General features: G+C 43.0%; 2 non-coding genes across 2 annotated transcripts; both read right to left on the minus strand.

The window, feature by feature from the left end:
- Positions 1–17,582: 17,582 nt before the first annotated feature.
- Positions 17,583–17,655, minus strand: trnak-cuu (transfer RNA lysine (anticodon CUU)). Its single transcript has one exon. It is a non-coding gene; the product is annotated as a tRNA-Lys (tRNA).
- A 3-nt stretch (positions 17,656–17,658) lies between these two features.
- LOC132824088 (U6 spliceosomal RNA) lies at positions 17,659–17,762 on the minus strand. Its single transcript, XR_009645635.1, has one exon. It is a non-coding gene; the product is annotated as a U6 spliceosomal RNA (small nuclear RNA).
- Between the last annotated feature and the right edge of the window lie 2,516 nt (positions 17,763–20,278).

A 20,278-nucleotide genomic window follows, 5' to 3' on the forward strand; every position in this document is an offset into this window, starting at 1 on the left:
ATTGGCCAGACAAAAGGCCCAGTCGGTTAGCGTGAAGACTTATCTGAATAATTACACCATTGCAGATGGCTTGTTGGTACTGGATGACAGGCAATTTGTTACAACTTCACTCAAAGATGATATTCTTGGTAAATTGCTCCAGAACTACTTCAGTGTACCAAGTACAGAACCAGGCATCGATGTAGTGGTCAGGAATTCCCAAAAGACCTCATTCATTCTGAAGAAGCTGTACTTGTCTCGAAATATTAATTCTGTTTGGCTCGACAGATGCTTCTAGACCTGCCGAGTTTCTTCAACATATTCTGTGTTTGTTTCAGATTTCCAGCATCCCGCAGTATTTTGCTTTGATTTGAGGACCTCATTGCTGATTGGGAAACTTGTGCTATTTATAGTCCTGAACGTGCATAACCACTGATCCCAATACTTACCACACCAGGCCATGTGAATGAATGGGAACTTACCTATTTATGTTTGACGGACAGTCCATATCCTGGTGGGGTTGAATATTTTTTTCCCCACTGGAAGTTAAAAAGATTTTGCACAAACACTATGAATGCAGTTATCAGGGCCCTTTATGAAATGTTTGCTCTCATGGGATTCCTGATGTAGTCATATCTGACAATGACACAATTCAATTGTTTTTTTTTAGTCACTTCTGGATTTCAACAAGTGAACACTTCCCAAGATATCCACAATCAAATGGGAAAGCTGAGGAAGGGATACAGATGATCAAATCCCTTTGGAAAAAAAATTACGAATATTTATACAGCATTACTACATTATTGGGTCACCCAATTCCAACATGGGATGAAAACTGAAGACTTAATTTCACAAAATATCAAAGAGGCTGAATTTATAACCAAGCCCAAAAGACTATAAAAAGGTTTCTAAGAAGTCCAAAACTAGAAGACATAGGATTAAGGTGAGAAGGGAAATATTTAAAAAAAAGGACCTAATGAGTAACTTTTTCATGCAGAGGGTGGTGCATATTTGGAACATGCTGCCAGAGGAAGTGGTGGAGTTAGATACAATTACTACATTTAAAAAGCATCTAGATGGTATATGAATAGGAAGGGTTCAGAGAGATATGGGCCAAATGCTGGCAAATGAGGTCAAATTGGGTTGTCTAGTTGACGGGGAAAGGTTGGATCTGTTTCCATGCTGTGTATCTCTATGACTCTATGAACAGTCCCATCGATGGCTACTCACTATGATAGATGTCACCATATATAGTGGTTGCCAGACTTGGAACAATGATGATGGCTGTGGAGAAGGGACGTCATTAGAAATGGTATGGTGTGCAAGAGTTGATGGACTAACAATAACTGTACATTGTCCATATAGTGGGGAATTTTGTACAGAGAAACCACAGGAACCTTGTCTCACTCCATAACCATCAGCCATTAACATCTCATATTGAGGGGGTTTGAGATGTCATTATACACCCCTGGAGCAGGTGGGACTTGAAACCAGGTCTCCTGGTTCGGATCATTAATACTTCATTGAGATGAAACTAACGAGGAACATCATGACGGTCATCATTAACAGGCCACTTAAGATGAAGATTAGAATCAAGATCAACAATCATGACTCCAAAGATCTTTCAAGTTAAAAAAAACACTTTCCAGAAGGACTGTGAGATGTTGAGATTGCTCCGAATTTGAATTTGAGTTTGAATTTGGGAGATCAGAGATTTCGGAGTATATTGGTAGGGAGAAATATAGTACACTTATTTACATTAATGTATTTTGGGTTAAAACTAAGGGAAAAACAGTTTGTAGGAAGATGTTATACAAAATCGTGGTACTGAAAGAATTAATGTTTGAGATATGCTAAGCTCTGTCTAGTTTGGTGCTGTCACACAGCCTCTGGGTGGAGAATCAGCTTGAGTCTAATAACATTCCAGGAATGAATGTAATGTGTACATAGTTACTCTAATGTAATAAACAATCTTATTCTGAAAAATAAGAGCTCTTCTGCTGATACCAAATGATGGTCAATCCTCAAACACAGACCACTGAGAGTCCTTACATTAGCATATGAAGGAGGATTGGTAGCAGCTTTCTACTCCAACTACAAACTACTAGCGGTTGGAACCCAGGCATCATATCACATAATAACAACAGCTACAATATCTTGAAGTGCACTTGCTAAACTGGAAGATGATACTTTAATATGATCACTGATCCTCTCTGAAAAGACAATCATTGATGGACACGAAATGTTGCAAAGAGCATCTCAATCTGCAAGCCTTACCTGGGGCCTCAACAAGGAAACAGCCTTTCACTGCTAGAAATGCTTGGGTACATCATTGCTCTTGATAATGACAATGAGAGATGAACTTTAGCATGCAGTCTTCAATGCCACAGATAAGAACTACCTTCATCCTGCAGATTTTACTATTGATGGCAAAAAAGCAGACACAACACAATTTTGAGTATATGTTTATGAAGTGCTTAACTGTGATATTTACAGGGTGAAATGAAGCATTACCATTGTGAACACATGAAGATAAAATGGCACCCTGTGCTCAAGAACCCTCTTTCCAACTGCTCTCACATTTGATGTCAAAGAAGATGGAGACAAGCTGCTCAACTGTTATATTGTATGGCGTTGTGGAGCATCATTGTTCAGGTATCCAATCCAGTCTAAACTTCTATATTTCTGGCACAGATGAGAGCTCTGGCAGGATTGGGAGCTGGCAGAAGATGAGGGTGCTGAGATTATCTCAGTTCCTTTACTCTGCTCATTCATGAATTCACAGTCCTAAGTTGGCTCTTGAGTGGATTTAGTGGGGCGAGCTACTGGGCAGTCATCTATTTCAGCAACAGTATCCCACCCTGCAAACATCCTGTGAAGGAAATGTAACTTGCTATGCTTTCCATGGCTGTCTGTGCTCATCTTCAGAATGGACAATCCAGGCTACTGATTGAGCTCTAACCTTTTTTGCAGACACGTATGTTGCTCTTGCATGTACTTCAAGTGATGCGGCATGTGTGACTCCAAGAGATTGGCCACTGTCTTGTTGAAGCCATATGGTCATGCCTCTAAGACAAGATGTAATTCACTGCAATGGACTCCTCAACTGCATGAATGAGATCATTTTTTTTATTTCAAAAAATATACTTTATTCATAAAATAATTTGATGGTCTGTACAATTGGTCATGTCATACATACGTAAATATTTACATACAGAGATCAGAATTTATCATTTGTATACACAGTCTGTATGTTTATCAAGCATATGTCCATATATTTAGCTGAGGCATCAGTAGAGCCCAAATGATTGCATGGGCCTCCTATTCTTCTTAGGCAGGCAGATGTTACATGGTGGTCTTTCCCACCGTGTCTTGGCAGCAGCTGCCCCAAGCTTCAGCGCATCCCACAACATGTAGTCCTGGACCTTGGAATGTGCCAGTCTGCAACACTCAGTCGGGGTCAACTCCTTCAGCTGGAAGATCAACTGGTTTCGGACAGGCCAGAGAGCGTCCTTCACCGAGTTGATGATCCTCCAGGCACAGTTGATGTTCGTCTCGGTGTGCGTCCCGGGGAGCAGACCATAGAGCATGGAGTCCTGCGTCACGGCACGGCTCAGGATGAACCTCGACAAACACCACTGCAATCCTCTCCAGACTTCTTCTGCAAAGGCACATTCCAGAAGGAGGTGTGTGATTGTCTCGTTCCCCCCACAGCTGCTTCGAGGGTAGCGTGCGGTGCGGCTGAGAGTCCGGGTGTGCATAAAGGATCTCACAGGCAGAGCCCTTCTCACCACCAGCTAAGCCATGTCTTGGTGCTTGTTGGTAAGTTCTGGCAATGAGGCATTCTGCCAAATGGCTTTGACAGTCTGCTCCGGGAACCACTCGATAGGACCCGCTCTCTCCTTTTCCCAAAGGGTCTCAAAGACACTACGTGCTGACCACTTCCTGATGGACTTGTGGTCAAAGGTGTTTTTCTTCATAAACTTCTCCACGAAGGACAGGTGATACGGAACGGTCCAACTACTCGGAGCGTTCGACGGCAGCGAGGCCAGGCCCATCCTTCGCAACACCGGTGACAGGTAGAACCTCAGTATGTGGTGACACTTGGTGTTTGCGTACCGGGGATCCTCGCACAGCTTGTTGCAGCCACACACAAAGGTGGCCATCAGGGTGAAGGTGGCATTGGGTGTATTTTTTCCCCCGTTGCCCAGATCTTTGTACAGCAAGTCTCTTCGGACCTGGTCCATCTTTGACCTCCATATAAATTGGAAGATGGCCCGAGTGACTGCAGTTGCACAGGTTCTGGGAATAAGCCAGAGTTGTGCCATGAATAACAGCAATGACAGTGACTCACACCTGATGACCAGGTTTTTTCCCGCAATGAAGAGCAACCGTAGTTTCCATCTGCAAATGTGTTGCTGGTCAAAGCACAGCAGGCCAGGCAGCAACTCTATTCCTGAGATGCTGCCTGGCCTGCTGTGCTTTGACCAGCAACACATTTGCAGCTGTGATCTCCAGCATCTGCAGACCTCATTTTTTACTCGTAGTTTCCATCTGCCCAGTTTCTGCCTCACTTTGCTGATACGCTCCTTCCAAGACTTGGCGCACGCACCAGCACCCCCCCGAACCAAATACCCAGCACCTTCAGGTGGTCGGTCCTGACGGTGAAGGGGATCGAGGATTGGTCAGCCCAGTTCCCGAAGAGCATGGCCTCGCTCTTGCCTCGGTTTACCTTGGTCCCCGAGGCCCATTCGAACTGGTCACATATGCACATCAGTCTGTGCACGGACAGCGGATCCGAGCAGGAAACGGCGACATCATCCACGTACAGGGACGTCTTGACCTACAGGCTCTCGCTGCCAGAAATAGTCACCCCTCTCAGGCTCGCATCCTTCTTGATGGACTCGGCAAATGGTTCTATGCAGCACACAAACAAGGCAGGAGAGAGAGGGCAGCCCTGCCTGACTCCAGATCTGACTGGGAAGCTATCTGATTCCCACCCATTGATTGAGACTGCACTGACAATGTTGGTGTAGAGCAGTCTGATCCAATTGCAGATTCCCTCCCCAAAGCCCATTTTGGAGAGAACATCTCTCATATACCTGTGTGGTCTCCTGTCAAAGGCTTTCTCCTGGTCCAGACTGATCAGGCAGGCGTCCAACCCTCTGTCCTGCACGTAGGCGATCGTATCCCTGAGGAGTGCGAGACTCTCAGAGATCTTCCTGCCCGGTACAGTGCAGGTTTGGCCAGGGTGAATCACCGACCCCAGAGCAGACCTAACCCGGTTGGCGATTGCCTTTGACAGAATTTTGTAATCCGGATTCAACAGTGAGATTGGTCTCCAATTTTTGAGTTCCTCCCTCTCCCCCTTTCGCTTGTAGGTGAGGGTGATGATGCCTTTCCTCATGGATTCACTCATGGCACCTGCCTGAAGCATATTGACATACACCTCCAGCAGGTCCTGGCCAATCAAGTCCCACAGAGTGGAATAGAGCTTGACTGGTAAGCCGTCGCTTCCGGGAGTTCTATTATTTTCGAAGGACTCGAGGGCCTTGGTCAGCTTGTCCAGAGATAACGGCTGGTCCAGCCTCTCCTGTGTTCTGTCGTTGAAGACCTCTGTGATAGAGGACAGGAATGACTGGGAGGCCGCGCTGTCCGTTGGCTTCGCGTCAGATTGGCATAGAAGAATTTGCTGATCTTCATGACGTCAGCCTGAGATGACGTTATCAAACCATCTTCTTCCTTCAGGCTGCTGAGCACGGAGCTCTCTTTGCGCACCTTCTGGAAGAAGAAACGTGAACACGTCCCGTCCTGCTCCATGGAGTGGACCCTTGACCGGAAGATTATCTTGGAGGCCTCCGAGGCAAAGAGCAAGGTTTGCTGGCCCTTCACCTTCTTGAGGTCCTCCATGACATCGACCCCCATCGTTCGCAGCAGGAGCAGGTTCTGATCAGTGGATCTGACCGAGAGCGTTCGGGACACAAACAGGTAATCTATCCTTGAGCAGATAGACCCGTCTGCCCGTGACCAGGTGTATCTACACTGTGCGACGCCGTGCAGCTTGGCATCTTTTACCTTGTCCATCAGGGCTCTGGACATGGCATCCAGTTTACAGGCCCCCCCCCGCCGGATTATCCATCTGTATCAATGATACAGTTGAGGTCTCCGGCCAGAATGACCGGCCTGGACGTATCCAGCAATAGTAGAAGCTGCTGCAGGATGGCCAACCGTTTACTCTTACCCACTGGGGCGTACACATTAATCAGTCTCAGGGGAGCATTCCTGTACATGACGTCGGTGATGAGGAGGCGCCTGATCACCACCTCCTTAACCTCGGAGATGGTGAAGTTGCCTCCTCAGAGGCGTGGCTATCATTGATATCCCCCCCCCCCAAACTGACGGCCCATAGGCCCACAAGCTCGACCATCTCCTGTAGCTGCTGAGGTGCGGTATCCCCCACTGCTGCAGAAACAGTACATCTGCTTTAACGTTGGCCAGGAAGGCCGTTGTAGATACACATCGCGTAGCCGATTTGATGCTATGCACATTGATGCTGGCAATTCTTATCCCCATTTTAATAGTTTACGAGGTTACAAGTGTCCATTTTCTGCTGGTCTTGCCCCTCTGGGGTAGCTGTGTGCATCCCCCGTGGTGACAGCAAACTGCTGGACCTTCCCAGGGCTGAGGTAGCTGTCTGGCTCCATGCCGGGGCCATTTCCCCGCTCTGGTGTCTTCGGGTCGGGCCCAGGGTCCGCACAGTCCAGTTCTCCATCTGACAGCGGGGCTGTCACAGGACCGCTGCTCCCAGTTACCTGGAGCTGTGGGCCGGTGGGTACTTCTTAGTTCTCCCCGGGAGGGGGTGGGGGTGGGGGAGGCCTTTACCCATACCTCAGAGGGATCATCTTTTCCTGCTTGGGTGGTGCTGCCCTCCTTTTTCCCCATGGCGCGCTGTCTCTTCCTCTGGTGACTACCCTCCTTGCGCCAGTCCTCACCTTTGGAAGAGCAGCCTGCATCCTCGTCGTGTAGGTGTCACTTCCCCCTTCGCTGGGTGGCTTTGGGGCCTGGTGAGGTTTCCTCTTCCTGCTTTTAACAGTGATCCAATCCTCTGCCTCCTTTGTTCCCTCCTCTTCCATTTCCTCTGTCTGTCTTGAAGGAGCTTGGATCGGCTGCTGCATCTCCCCGCTGTCTGCTCCGCTACAGCCTACCCTTCCTTCTGGGTGCCTCCAGACACCGTTCCCATGCTGTTTTGTGGTACCTTGCTGGTCTTAGGCGGTCCACAGCTCGTGTTGACACCTCCGGCCATCTGTGTATAGGTAGTGGCCCCTCTTGGGCAGGCCTTGTACATGTGGCCCGCCTCTCTGCACAGATTACAGTTCTTGGCCTCCTTACGTTCCTTGGTCGGGTGGCCTTCCTGCTTGCAGTTTTGACAGATGGTCACCTTACAATCCGCCACCTTGTGGCCTGACCTCCCGCAGGTTCGGCACACTTTCGGTTGCCCTGCGTATGTCTGCTTTCTCCGATGGCAAAGCTGGAGGATGGGTGGAGGATGTTCCCACTGGCATTGACCCTCAGGGTTACCTTGACCTGTCATTTGCTGGTCCAGATCCCGAACGGATCAACCACATCGGTACTCTCTCCCTCGACCTGGACGTATCTTCTCAGGAAGGTCAGGACATCTGCTGCTGTGATGTGGGGAGTTGTACATATGGATTGTTACAACCCAACTCCTCTGCACAGGAAGCACACGCAACGGGACCACCGACAAGATGGAGAACAGAGGTTTCCCTTCCTTCTCCTTGAAGACCTCAGGAGCTGCTCACAATTCTTTACACTCCCAAAGGTCACGTCGAAATAGCCTGCCGTAGGGAAATCCTGCAGGCAGTACATGTCCACTGCTTCAAACCTGCAGCACTCCAGCAAAATCTTCTTCACGAGCACCCTCCGATCGACTGGTGTGTGCTCCTCCACCTTCTTCACAGTCACCCTGACTGTGTTGCGAATGCCCTTGCCTGGGCTGTGAGCGGCTGCTGAGGCCATAGCTCTGAGGTTGGCTGGTACCTGAATTGGCGTTAGGCAGAAGCCAGCATGAGGATCCACCAACAGCAGGTCAGCACAACCATACAATCCTCCAACGTCCAATCACGATCCAGCGATGGTGTCCAGCAGCTCTGACGACTCACAACACGATCCCCGTGGTTTCTCCCCCGCCAGCACACGTCCGCTGCGTCGAACCTGCAGCACTCGAGCAGAGTCTCTTCCTCAGGAACTACATATATTCCGAGCCAAAGGGCCATGAAGCGATCATACTAACACTCTCTGACATCCACATACTTACGACTGGTGGCTTAGTTACTGTGATCCCAGAAGCTGATTCCTGAAACTCTCCCTCCTTACCCACTTGAGCATCATGGTGAATTTCCACATCCTTGAAAGGGAACTGTGCAAAGATGTCTCTCTTGCATACTCTGTTGTGGTGCTGTTCACTACACACCCCTGATTTTAAATGTGTACTACATCCTCTGATGTGCTTGTATTTGTGCTGGCTGAATATCAGCAAATCACAAATGAGTCTCCCTTCTCAGATATCTCTTCCTTCTCCTCATGCCCAAGGGACGAGTTGGCCTGGGGTAAGGGGGTAGTGAGCAATAGGAAGGTGAGTTTGAGTGAGCAGTGTTGGAGCCTTGTGAGACATTAAAGAGAAATGAGAATGAGATGTAATTTTTCATACTGTGAAGCACGTGCCCTCACATTTAATTATAATGTCAGAGCCTTTGTTATCCAAGCCAATCTTTACACACCCTCTCAAATCAACAAATTCTACTCAGTGAACTAGCAGAACTATAACCATCATTATCACGATTAGAAAGATGTCTTTAGTACTTGCTATGGACAATATTCTCCATCCTTGACAAATTCCCAGTCTTGAGGAAGTACAGCGCAACCTCCTGGGCTCGAGGAAGCCGACACGGACTCCCAGCCTCCTCGAGGTGAAGTCCACTATGGACTCCCTGCTTTAGAAAGACTGTAATGCTGAACTTTTATTTTTATTTCTTTATTTTTCTAATTTATACCTAAGATTTTATACCTAGGTATCTTTGTACCTAAGATGGTATCGGAAATTGCAGCTTTTTACACTTTTCACTGTACTCATGTATCCTTGTACTTGAGTATATGTGACAATAAACCTGACTGTATTCTACATTCCTCTCCTATGACACAGAGGATCCAATGTGCCTGGTCACCCACAATAGATGTAGAAGCCACTTGTGAACCAGCACTTGGACCTCTCCATGTGCTTGTACTGAAAAACTTACTATGCTGGAGTGCAGTAGGTAATGGAATCTCTTTCTGCATTACACTGTTCCCTGCTATATTCATTGGGCAGGTTATCCTCTGCATTGGTTTCTACTCACAGGTTTTAGGAAACATTATCTTCCATATAAAATGGAAAGCCATCAATGCCTTTCCTTGTGTAGAATCTGGTGATCCCCAGTTGCTGGAGTGGGGCACAGCCCCTCCCACTTCTTCCCATTATCTTTTTGATGAGACATCCTTGAATGCAAGGTAGAACAAAGGTTCCACCTTCAAATAATCATACACATACACCTACTTATCCACATGAACCATCTTCCCAATCTCATCAATGCTTTATGCTGGGTTGATGTAGAAGAGGAAGGAAAATGAAATTGGATGAATGGCTTTTGTTCCTATAATTCTCACTATTTTAATCTGAACAATTTAGTTTACCAAAATAAATATTGGAAGAATAAAGGAGTCACAGCATTGGATGTACTATTTATAATTTATTATTTTAGATTTAAACTGAAAAGCCTAAGTCTGCCAATGCAATATGTAAAAATATACAACTGTATATAGATTCAACAAAAAAAGTTAGTTTGACCTTAAAATTCCAGCAATGTCAGAATCATTAAATCCTAAGCCACACAAACAGTGTGACTTCCAGGCACACAAACATAAGAGGATTAAGGTAAGTATCCCACCTAAAAGCCTGCAAAAACAAAGCTTATTTTCAAGGCCTAAAGAAAGCAAATGAAACACTAATTTAGAAATCTCAAAGAATGGTTCAGTTCCTCTTAGCTAAATTGAAGTATCAAATGAAAAAAATCACCTAAAGGTGTTTAAGCCAGTTACTGATAGTTGGCTAATTGCCCTGTAACTAGTTACAGTCTAAGGCTGGAATTTCAAGAACCCCTGACTTCCATTTCTCATGGACAGAATTAAGTATGTCAGGATGAAAAATTTCTCTTGGTCATCTAAAAGCAAGATCCACTTGACTGAAAAAGAGTAGCTGCCAAATTCTTTTTTTCTTCAAATGCAAGTTATGGTTCAGGAAACCAGATTCCTGGTAGCATTCCAATAACTTTTAAGTAGCTATCTTCAGTTGTGCCATTAATACTGTGTGGAAACATTGTAGAAAAATTAGATGTATGGATAACCAAAGAATTCTTGAAGGAAATTCAGACATCAGAACAGCTGAGATATAGTGTAAATCCCTTTCTGATCTATGATTTCCAGAAACTTTACCACGAATGACGTATCAGCTAAACAAAAAGGGCAAACTAGGGAATACTAAATTCCCTGGCAAAGTACATCTCAGCTTACAACCACTTACTGCAACCCTGATTAAAAGAATATGAAGAATTGCCGCACATGTCATAGGAGGTTAAACTGCTAAAGTTGAAAGATAGGAATTCAGGTGAAATTACATAGATTTTCCATAAATGTGGTGGCCAATTCAATTTTACAATGGGATTACAGGATGAGATGCCAAGTATAGAAGATTAAAAATAAAATCAGGTGAAAAACAAGAAGTTAACAAGGGGTTATAAATAAAAAAAAAGATGCATAGGGATTGCAATACCAAGGGAATTAAGCATTTTTTGACTATTTTAACAAAATAATACTGAAATCATAAGGATACATGGATTTCACAGGCAAGTTAGGAGAATGAAATTTGGTTAGAAGCAACAAAAAGAACAATCAATCATTCACATTGGTTTTGTAATAGCTGTCTGTTTTTTTAAAAAATTAGCTAAAAAGACAATTTAACTGCATAAATTTTTGACATGTTTGTTAATGCTATGTCATAAAATTCAGAGCAGTTGAATGATTTTCATGGTCCCTGCCATTTCAGGGACAATTGTGTTTATACTTGTGGTTATATCAGGCAAAATATCACAATTACTATCTTCCAGGTGAGCTTGGACGTTATCACGCACTGCTGACAATCTGCACTAAAATCTATTATTAGAAATACTTGTATTATTCCCTATGTGATTCAGGGTGCCTAGTTATTTTCCTTCAGTTCCATCAGAATATATTCACTTATGGCTACTGCACCCATGTTTTGAGGCAAAAGAAAATCTCTGCAGCATTCAACATGTTCATGGCCAATGTCATACTTCACAATTTCAATGTCATGTATGCTAAATCTCACAATTTTATGAGACTCCAGTTGTGGAATTTTATGCCAGTTTCCCCAACCCTACAAGCTGCTTGATGGAGAATGCAGGACTTTTGTTTATTTGTATGAAAATTCCAAGCATGATGAAAGCTCTTGCATATAACATGCCACACTTTAACTATGTAGGGAAGCACAGTAAATCTTTTTAGATTAGACTTACAGTGTGGAAACAGGCCCTTCGGCCCAACAAGTCCACACCGACCCGCCGAAGCGCAACCCACCCATACCCCTACATTTACCCCTTACCTAACACTACGGGCAATTTAGCTTGGCCAATTCACCTGACCCGCACATCTTTGGACTGTGGGAGGAAACCGGAGCACCCGGAGGAAACCCACGCAGACACGGGGAGAATGTGCAAACTCCACACAGTCAGTCGCCTGAGTCGGGAATTGAACCCGGGTCTACAGGCGCTGTGAGGCAGCAGTGCTAACCACTGTGCCACCGTGCCGCCCACGCAGTGCATTTTTAAAGTTTTTTCTTAGATTACTTATTGTGTGGAAACAGGCCCTTCAACACAACAAGTCCACACCGACCCGCTGAAGCGCAACCCACCCAGACCCATTCCCCTACATTTACCCCTGCACCTAACACTATGGCCAATTCACCTGGCCTGCACATTTTGGATTGTGGGAGGAAACCGGAGCACCCGGAGGAAACCCACGCAGACACGGGGAGAATGTGCAAACTCCACACACAGAGTCACCTGAGGCAGGAATTGAACCCAGGTCTTTGGTGCTGTGAGGCAGCAGTGCTAACCACTGAGCCACCATGCCGTTAAATTCTGTGCAAGAAAAAGGTAACACATCATATATTGTTAATGACTCAAAGTAAATAATTTTACCTACATTAATTCGAAGATAGATTACCAAGATTGCACGGTAAAGTGACAATTTTAATGACTGCAATTTCATCACTAAGCTCATTTAATTTTCAAAACTGGTTTCAATTTTTGTTTTAGAAAGAAAGATTTGCATTCATATTGTGTCTTGCATGAACACTGGACCTCCCGAGCTACTTTGCAATCAATGAAGTACTTCTGAAGTGTAATTATAGTCGTAATTTATGAAATGCAGCATCCAGCTGTGCATAACAAGCTCACACAATGGCAATGTGATATGCAACAAAAGACAATCAGCATTCATGTTATTGATTGAGAGATAGGCCAGGTTGAAAGGGAGCAGTGCCATGTTCCTGTTCACATAACTCTATGGCATCTTCCAAATCCACCTGAGAGGGAAGATGGGACTTCAGTTTAAGATCTCATTTGAAAGATGATACCTTTGATAGTGCAGCAATCTCTCAGCACTGCAGAGTAGAGTCAGCCTTGATTTTGTGCTCAACAACGAGGTGGAAACTTGAACCTCTTCTTTTACAGAGGCAAGAGTCCAACCAACTCAGAATCATTTCTGAATTTCACTTGCAACATGAAATTATAGTTCAGACGATGGGAACCCATTGTCAAGCTTTCATCAATGCTATTCCTTGGTAAATCCCTAAGAAGTCCACAATAACTATATGTTGAACACTCAACTTCCAGACATCCACAGCAAAATCGTAAGAGTTAATGAATTGCTCTAAAATCATCAAACTTATGTAATTGCCTGTGTGATGTTGCCCATTCAAATGACTCTTACTTTTCTGAGATCTAATCTGCTCTGTGTTTTTCTCTTGTGCACAGATGCTGTTGTATTTTCAAATCTTGCAGTCAGCCCTTGCATACGGGACCCTATTGTCTGCAAGAGTTCAATTATTGATCTTGTATTTTTCAAAAAAATTCTATCATTTTTGTCTGTCCTTCACTACACTCTTTGAACTTAACATTCACTTATTTTCTGTATGCTTATTGTTAACTGCTCCTTTTCAAATTTGGCTTGATACTGTACGTGAGATCAAGAATGACCTTGTCACTTCATACTTCCCACACTGGGACAAAAGTATTCAGCCAACACTGGGAGTAACATGTCTTGTATTGTAAAATTAATTATCACCAATGCTCATCATAATGAATGAGCTTTGGTAGTTGAATGAGAAGAGGATCCAGTCTTAAACATAGTAGCTTCATACGAGTTACACTGATGTAATAAACATTGTTACTGAGACTGTGAGGAAGACCCTGATGACACCACTCCTTACTATTAATCATTTCAGACTCTTATACCTTGATACACTATGTTGGTGCCTAGTAAATTTTCAGACAATGATGTAGGATGCAGCACATTAAACCAGAATTGAGGTTTAATAGCAAATTAAGTAACAGGTGAAATTACAAACAAGCACTACTGATGAGAACAGAGAGAACACGAAGAGAAAGTGGCACATTTTATTTTTATATGTTAACAGTGCTATGGGAGACTAACTTGTAAGAAATTTATTCCATGTTAGATGAAAGAGAAATTAGAAATTCCTGACTGGAGTTTGTTCTGAGTATTTAAGCAGCATCTTTTTAAAACTCTTCCCTTGCCCCTTGATTATATTTTGGAGGTATTGAGCTGATGAGCATTCATTAGGATAGATGTCTGAAACAGGGACCTAGCAATCTAATGTGACAACTTAGGTAAATGAGATGCCCAGTAAAGAGAGACAAATAAAAAATAAAATGTAGTAGAACCAATATGGAAGTTCAGTGACATGGAAAAAGAGACTAAATGAGGCAGAGTTGCATGTCAAGCACACAAAGGAGAAAAACTCAGAAAAACTGCAGCAGTGGCAAGGTGAGAAAGAAGCTTTCATTTTTTTCTACTCCTTTTCGTAGGGACTGGGGAATGGAACATTTGGTGCCAGTATTCAGCAACCATCCGTGAAATTAATTCAAATATATTTCTAGGTGATGGGCAGTGATTTAGATGACTGGTTTATTCCAGTTCAATTCCAAAGCAAATTGTACCACCAGCTGCACGAAATGAGAGTTTTGCATTAAATGTCTCTTGCATGTTATATATATATATATATTTTATATATGTGTGTGTGCATACATTTTATATATATTATATAAGTTAAGTAGGTTTCTTGGAAGGAATTGACTAAATAACCAGGAAATAAGTTAAATGAAGCAATAGAATACCACAAATCATTTATCACCGTTGACACAAGTTTTGAAGATGATTGGGTTTTGATATCAATCAACTAATTGCAAAACCATCACTGCAATTTCTTACTTCATTGTTGCAAAGGCAAATTATTATAGAACGTCACTTAAACCCTTGTAACAATGATAAGCAGTGGCTTGTGTCTGAATCGCCTTTCTGTCTGAAGAGTCTTAGCAGCTGATATTCGAGGTAGAAAGAAATTACAAATCAGGTTTTCTAAAGTTTAAATGATATGATGACACAATTGCAATTACACTTATGTATAATCAATGCATTAACACAGAAATAAATATTCAGAGAAATAAATTTGAGCAATAAAACTACCCACAGGTGATGTAAAAATGGAAGAATGTGAAGTGTCCTGTAAACATCCAATAAAAACTGAAAACTACATGGGACAAAACAAACAACTTGGTGCTCAGTTGTTTGAATTCACATTTTTGACAATTACATTTGGATGTATCAGGTCTCTGCAATGTCCATTAGGTGCCTAATGACTTTATATAAGGGATGGAGTCGAGTCTGAGACTTCTTAATTCAGAAGCTCCATCCTCAGACTCTTGGAGGACCTGATGTCTGTGTGGCAGCTAATACACTGATTGAGAAACATTGGCTCATAATGAACGTAGAGTCATAGAGATGTACAGCATGGAAACAGACCCTTCGGTCCAATCTGTCCATGCCAACCAGATATCCCAACCCAATCTAGTCCCACCTGCCAGCACCCAGCCCATATACTTCCAAACCCTTCCTATTCATATACCCATCCAAATGCCTCTTAAATGTTGCAATTGTATCAGCCTCCACCACATCCTCTGGCAGCTCATTCCGTACATGTACCTCTCTCTGTGTGAAAAAGTTGCCTTGTAGGTCACTTTTATATCTTTCCCCTCTCACCCTAAACCTATGCCCTCTAGTTCTGGACTCCCTGACCCCAGAGAAAAGACTTTGTCTACTTATCCTATCTATGCCCCTCATAATTTTGTAAACCTCCGACGCTCCAGGGAAAACAGCCCCAGCCTGTTCAGCCTCTCCCTGTAACTCAGATCCTCCAACACTGGCAACATCCTTGTACATCTTTTCTGAACCCTTTCAAGTTTCACAACATCTTTCCGATAGGAAGGAGACCAGAATTACATGCAATACTCCAACAGTGGCCTAACCAATGTCCTGTACAGCCGCAACATGACCTCCCAACTCCTGTACTCAATACTCTGACCAATAAAGGAAAGCATACCAAATGCCTTCTTCACTATCCTATCTACCTGCGACTCCGCTTTCAAGGAGCTATGATCCTGCATTCCAAGGTCTCTTTGTTCAGCAACACTCCCTAGGACCTTATCATTAAGTGGATAAATCCTGCTAAGATTTGCTTTCCCAAAATGCAGCACCTCGCATTTATCTGAATTAAACTCCATCTGCCACTACTCAGCCCATTGGCCCATCTGGTCCAGATCTTGCTGTAATCTGAGGTAACCCTCTTCACTGTCCACTACACCTCCAATTTTGGTGTCATCTGCAAACTTACTAACTATACCTCTTATGCTCGCATCCAAATCATTTATGTAAATGACAAAAAGTAGAGGGCCCAGCACCGATCCTTGTGGGACTCCACTGGTCACAGCCCTCCAGTCTGAAAAACAGCCCTCCACCACCACCCTCTGTCTTCTACCTTTGAGCCAGTTCTGTATCCAAATGGCTAGTTCTCCCTGTATTCCATGAGATCTAACCTTGCTAATCAGTCTCCCATGGGGAACCTTGTCGAACACCTTACTGAAGTCCATACAGATCACATGTACTGCTCTGCCCTCATCAATCTTCTTTGTTACTTCTTCAAAAAACTCAATCAAGTTTGTGAGACATGATTTCCCACGCACAAAGTCATGTTGACTATCCCGAATCAGTCCTTGCCTTTCCAAATACCTGTACATCCTGTCCCTCAGGATTCCCTCCAACAACTTGCCCACCACCGACGTCAGGATCATCAGACTATAGTTCCCTGGCTTGTCTTTACCACCCTTCTTCCGGCACCTCACCTGTGACTATCGATGATACAAATGTCTCTGCAAGAGGCCCAGCAATCACTTCTCTAGCTTCCCACAGAGTTCTCGGGTACACCTGATCAGGTCCTGGGGATTTATCCACCTTTAACCATTTTAAGGCAACCAGCGCTTCCTCCTCTGTAATCTGGACATTTCGCAAAATGTCGCCATCTATTTCCCTACAGTCTGTATCTTCTATATCCTTTTCCACAGTTAAATACTGATGCAAAGTATTCATTTAGTATCTCCCCCATTTTCTGTGGCTCCACACAAAGGCCACCTTGCTGATCTTTGAGGGGCCCTATTCTCTCCCTAGGTACCCTCTAGTCCTTAATATATTTGTAAAAACCCTTTGGATTCTCCTTAATTGTATTTGCCAAAGCTATCCCGTTTTGCACTCCTGATTTTCCTCTTAAATATACTCCTGCTTTCTTTATACTCTTCTCAGGATTCACTCGATCTAACCTGTCTATACCAGGCATATGCTTCCTTCTTTTTCTTAATCAAACCCTCAATTTCTTTAGTCATCCAACATTCCCTATACCTACCAGCCTTCCCTTTCACCCTGTAGAGTAAAAAGTGAGGTCTGCAGATGCTGGAGATCAGAGCTGAAAATGTGTTGCTGGTTAAAGCACAGCAGGTTAGGCAGCATCCAAGGAACAGGAAATTCGACGTTTCGGGCCAGAGCCCTTCATCAGAGCCCTTCACCATTCCTGATGAAGGGCTCTGGCCCGAAACGTCGAATTTCCTGTTCCTTGGATGCTGCCTAACCTGCTGTGCTTTAACCAGCAACACATTTTCAGTTCCCTTTCACCCTGACAGGAATATACTTTCTCTGGATTCTTGTTATCTCATTTCTGAAGGCTTCCCATTTTCCAGCAGTCCCTTTACCTCCGAACATCTGCCTCCAATCAGCTTTCAAAACTTCTTGCCTAATACCGTCAAAACTGGCCTTTCTCCAATTTAGAACTTCAAAGTGGAACACAGCGCCCAACGTGGGGCTCAAACCCACGACCCTTAGATTAAGAGTCTCATGCTCTACCGACTGAGCTAGCCGGGATTTAAAAATATGAAATGCTTCACAAATTTGTGTGTCATCATTGCGAAGGGGCCATGCTAATCTCTGTATCGTTCCAATTTTAGTATATGTGCTGCCGGAGCGAGCAAGATCCGGATGCCACATGCTCTTCACCAAAATGAACTTTAATTTTTTTCTTCAAACATCTTAGTAGTCACCATGCCCAGTAGGAAAATATACCACTGATAAAGGGAAAACATGAGCAATTCTGGCAGTCAACTACCCTTAGGCATGTATTGGTTTGCATTTCTAGGTTATGGGCAGGGATAATCCAAACTGCTCCCTACCCTATACAATGAAGTATCCTCCCACTGATCCCCAAAGAGATTCTACTTTTGGAGAATGCCATCAGGCATAATTCCAGGATAACAGTCAGGATTGTGACCTAAGATATTTCAGAGGCAGTGTAATATGATTTGCATAGTCTCTGCACATACTGCATTTTCCAAAACATTCCTGATCAGAATTGTGTATTTTTACTTTTAATTCTAGCACTTATGCAATTATTGTAAACATTAGTCAGAAAAGTTTGTAATAGTTACCTTTAAAGACACAGCTGCAACAATTGAATTCACAAGCGATCTCATTTCATTTCTCAGCAATTGTGCATCACAGTTCAGATCCCACCAGGTGTCATACTTCTTCAGTTCTGTTTTGTGGTTGTTCTGCAGATAATCAAAGAAATGCTTTAAGTTCAATGCCATTTTATTCAAATAGATATGGACACCTTTTTTCCCTTAAAAAGAACAAAGTTCAACAAAGTTCTTTTTATCTCTTGCTAATTCTCTCCCTTCTCCTCCTCTCCTAAAAGTACTGATACCCTGCTGGGATTCAGTTCCACAGGTAGTCTTCATCCTTTTGTAAATACTGCCATTTATTCATGTGAGAGCCTGAACAGTGAATGTTGGCAGGCTATTTTACCACAGGGGCCTTCATGATAAAGTTTAATCCTGTTTTCATCTGACACATGCACTTACAACAAGGTTTGCTAAGATAGTGATCAGATAAGGTTCACAAAATCCTAGCTTTGTTACCATTAATAAAAACCTAACTGAAGAAGAGTTGATTTAAACTTGTGCAATATTCACACATGGCCAGAATGTCTCCATATAGATTAAACTGTAAACTAATTTAACATTTGTTTTGTAGTCATTCTAAATCAAATAAAGAATTTACATAGCAAACTTACAATAGTGTTCATTGAGTATTCATACCTCAATGACATGACATTATTAAAATGAAGTATCTTTTATAATGAAATGTAGCATAACACCACCAGTTGCAATGAAAAGGTATTAACATTTTTCTGCACTGTACGTAGACAAGTGCTTCTGATATCATCTTATTATTTGCATGCCTGTAATAAGTCTGGATTGTTCAGTTAAAATCAAATCAAGCATCCTTCAACATTACTGTTAATATCAAACAATATAACTACAAAACATGCATTAAAGTGATCATAATGAGTATTTTGAAGACAATTTTATTTTTAAGGTGTAAACTAATGAAGCATTCCATAAATAATTTAAAATATAGTACAGTATTTCTTGAAAAAGAGGTATATTAGTGGGGATTGCAAAGTAAGAGCAGAAGTGTGGTACTCAACTAAATGGTTCACGTGGAGGAAAGAAAAGTGCAGAGAGACAAAATGGCCTATTTTTGTTCCGTAAATCCTAAAGCCTACACCTCTCCTTCCATATACTTTGTAATTATCATCTTGAATAATGAATATTGTGTTCATCATCCTGAGAAAGTACTAGAGAGGAACAATTATTTTCCCGTGCTCAGCATCAGGATGAAGTTCTGGTGAGATATGTCATAAGTTCAAGCAAAAAACACTCTCCGTGCTCTTTCAAATTACTGATGCTTCATCACAACTCCTAAAGAATACCCCTTAATGTACTAAAATGGCATTTTATTTTCCACACCAGCCATTCTACTGTAAATTATCAATTAATGCTGTTATATGAGAAGTTTTACTGTGGAATTATGCACACCAATAATTCAATTCAAACTGTCCAAATGTATTTTGATTGCCTTTTTTGGCATAAGTTCCATTTGCAAAGGACAGTATAGGTAAAGTTTCCACATTGAAATATTGCATATATGATTAATTCTACATGAACTTTTGGGAATTCAGAACACTCTGTGTGCACTCTGTTTGAGTTTGATGCACATTTGCAGAGTGCCAGAAAACAAGAGCTTTGTCTTACAAGAGCAAAAGTGCAGTTGCTTGAGATATGACAATAGTTGCTGGAGTATCATTGATCATGCAAATGATTACTTTGCATACCACATGAACAATGTAAACAAGGCAATTTAATCAAACAAATGCAATCTAACATTGGAAGATGTATCAAGCAGCATTCCTCTGACAGAAAATGTTGACAATATTCAGCAGGTCACGCTGCATCTGGAGAGAAAAACCACTGTGACTTAGTTGTCCTGGCTTGGCCCCAGCCACTTTCGGGTCCATTTCAGAATTTCAAACGGTAGCAATAAAATACATGTGGAGAAGTATGAACCGATCAATGATGCAACAGTGGCCAGCAAGAAGTTGCTGAACATGTTGTTAGGTGACAGCTTTGGAGAGCAGGTGAATCGA

The sequence above is a fragment of the Hemiscyllium ocellatum genome, chromosome 17 (genome assembly GCF_020745735.1).
Source record: "Hemiscyllium ocellatum isolate sHemOce1 chromosome 17, sHemOce1.pat.X.cur, whole genome shotgun sequence".
NCBI classification, from domain to species: Eukaryota; Metazoa; Chordata; class Chondrichthyes; order Orectolobiformes; family Hemiscylliidae; genus Hemiscyllium; species Hemiscyllium ocellatum.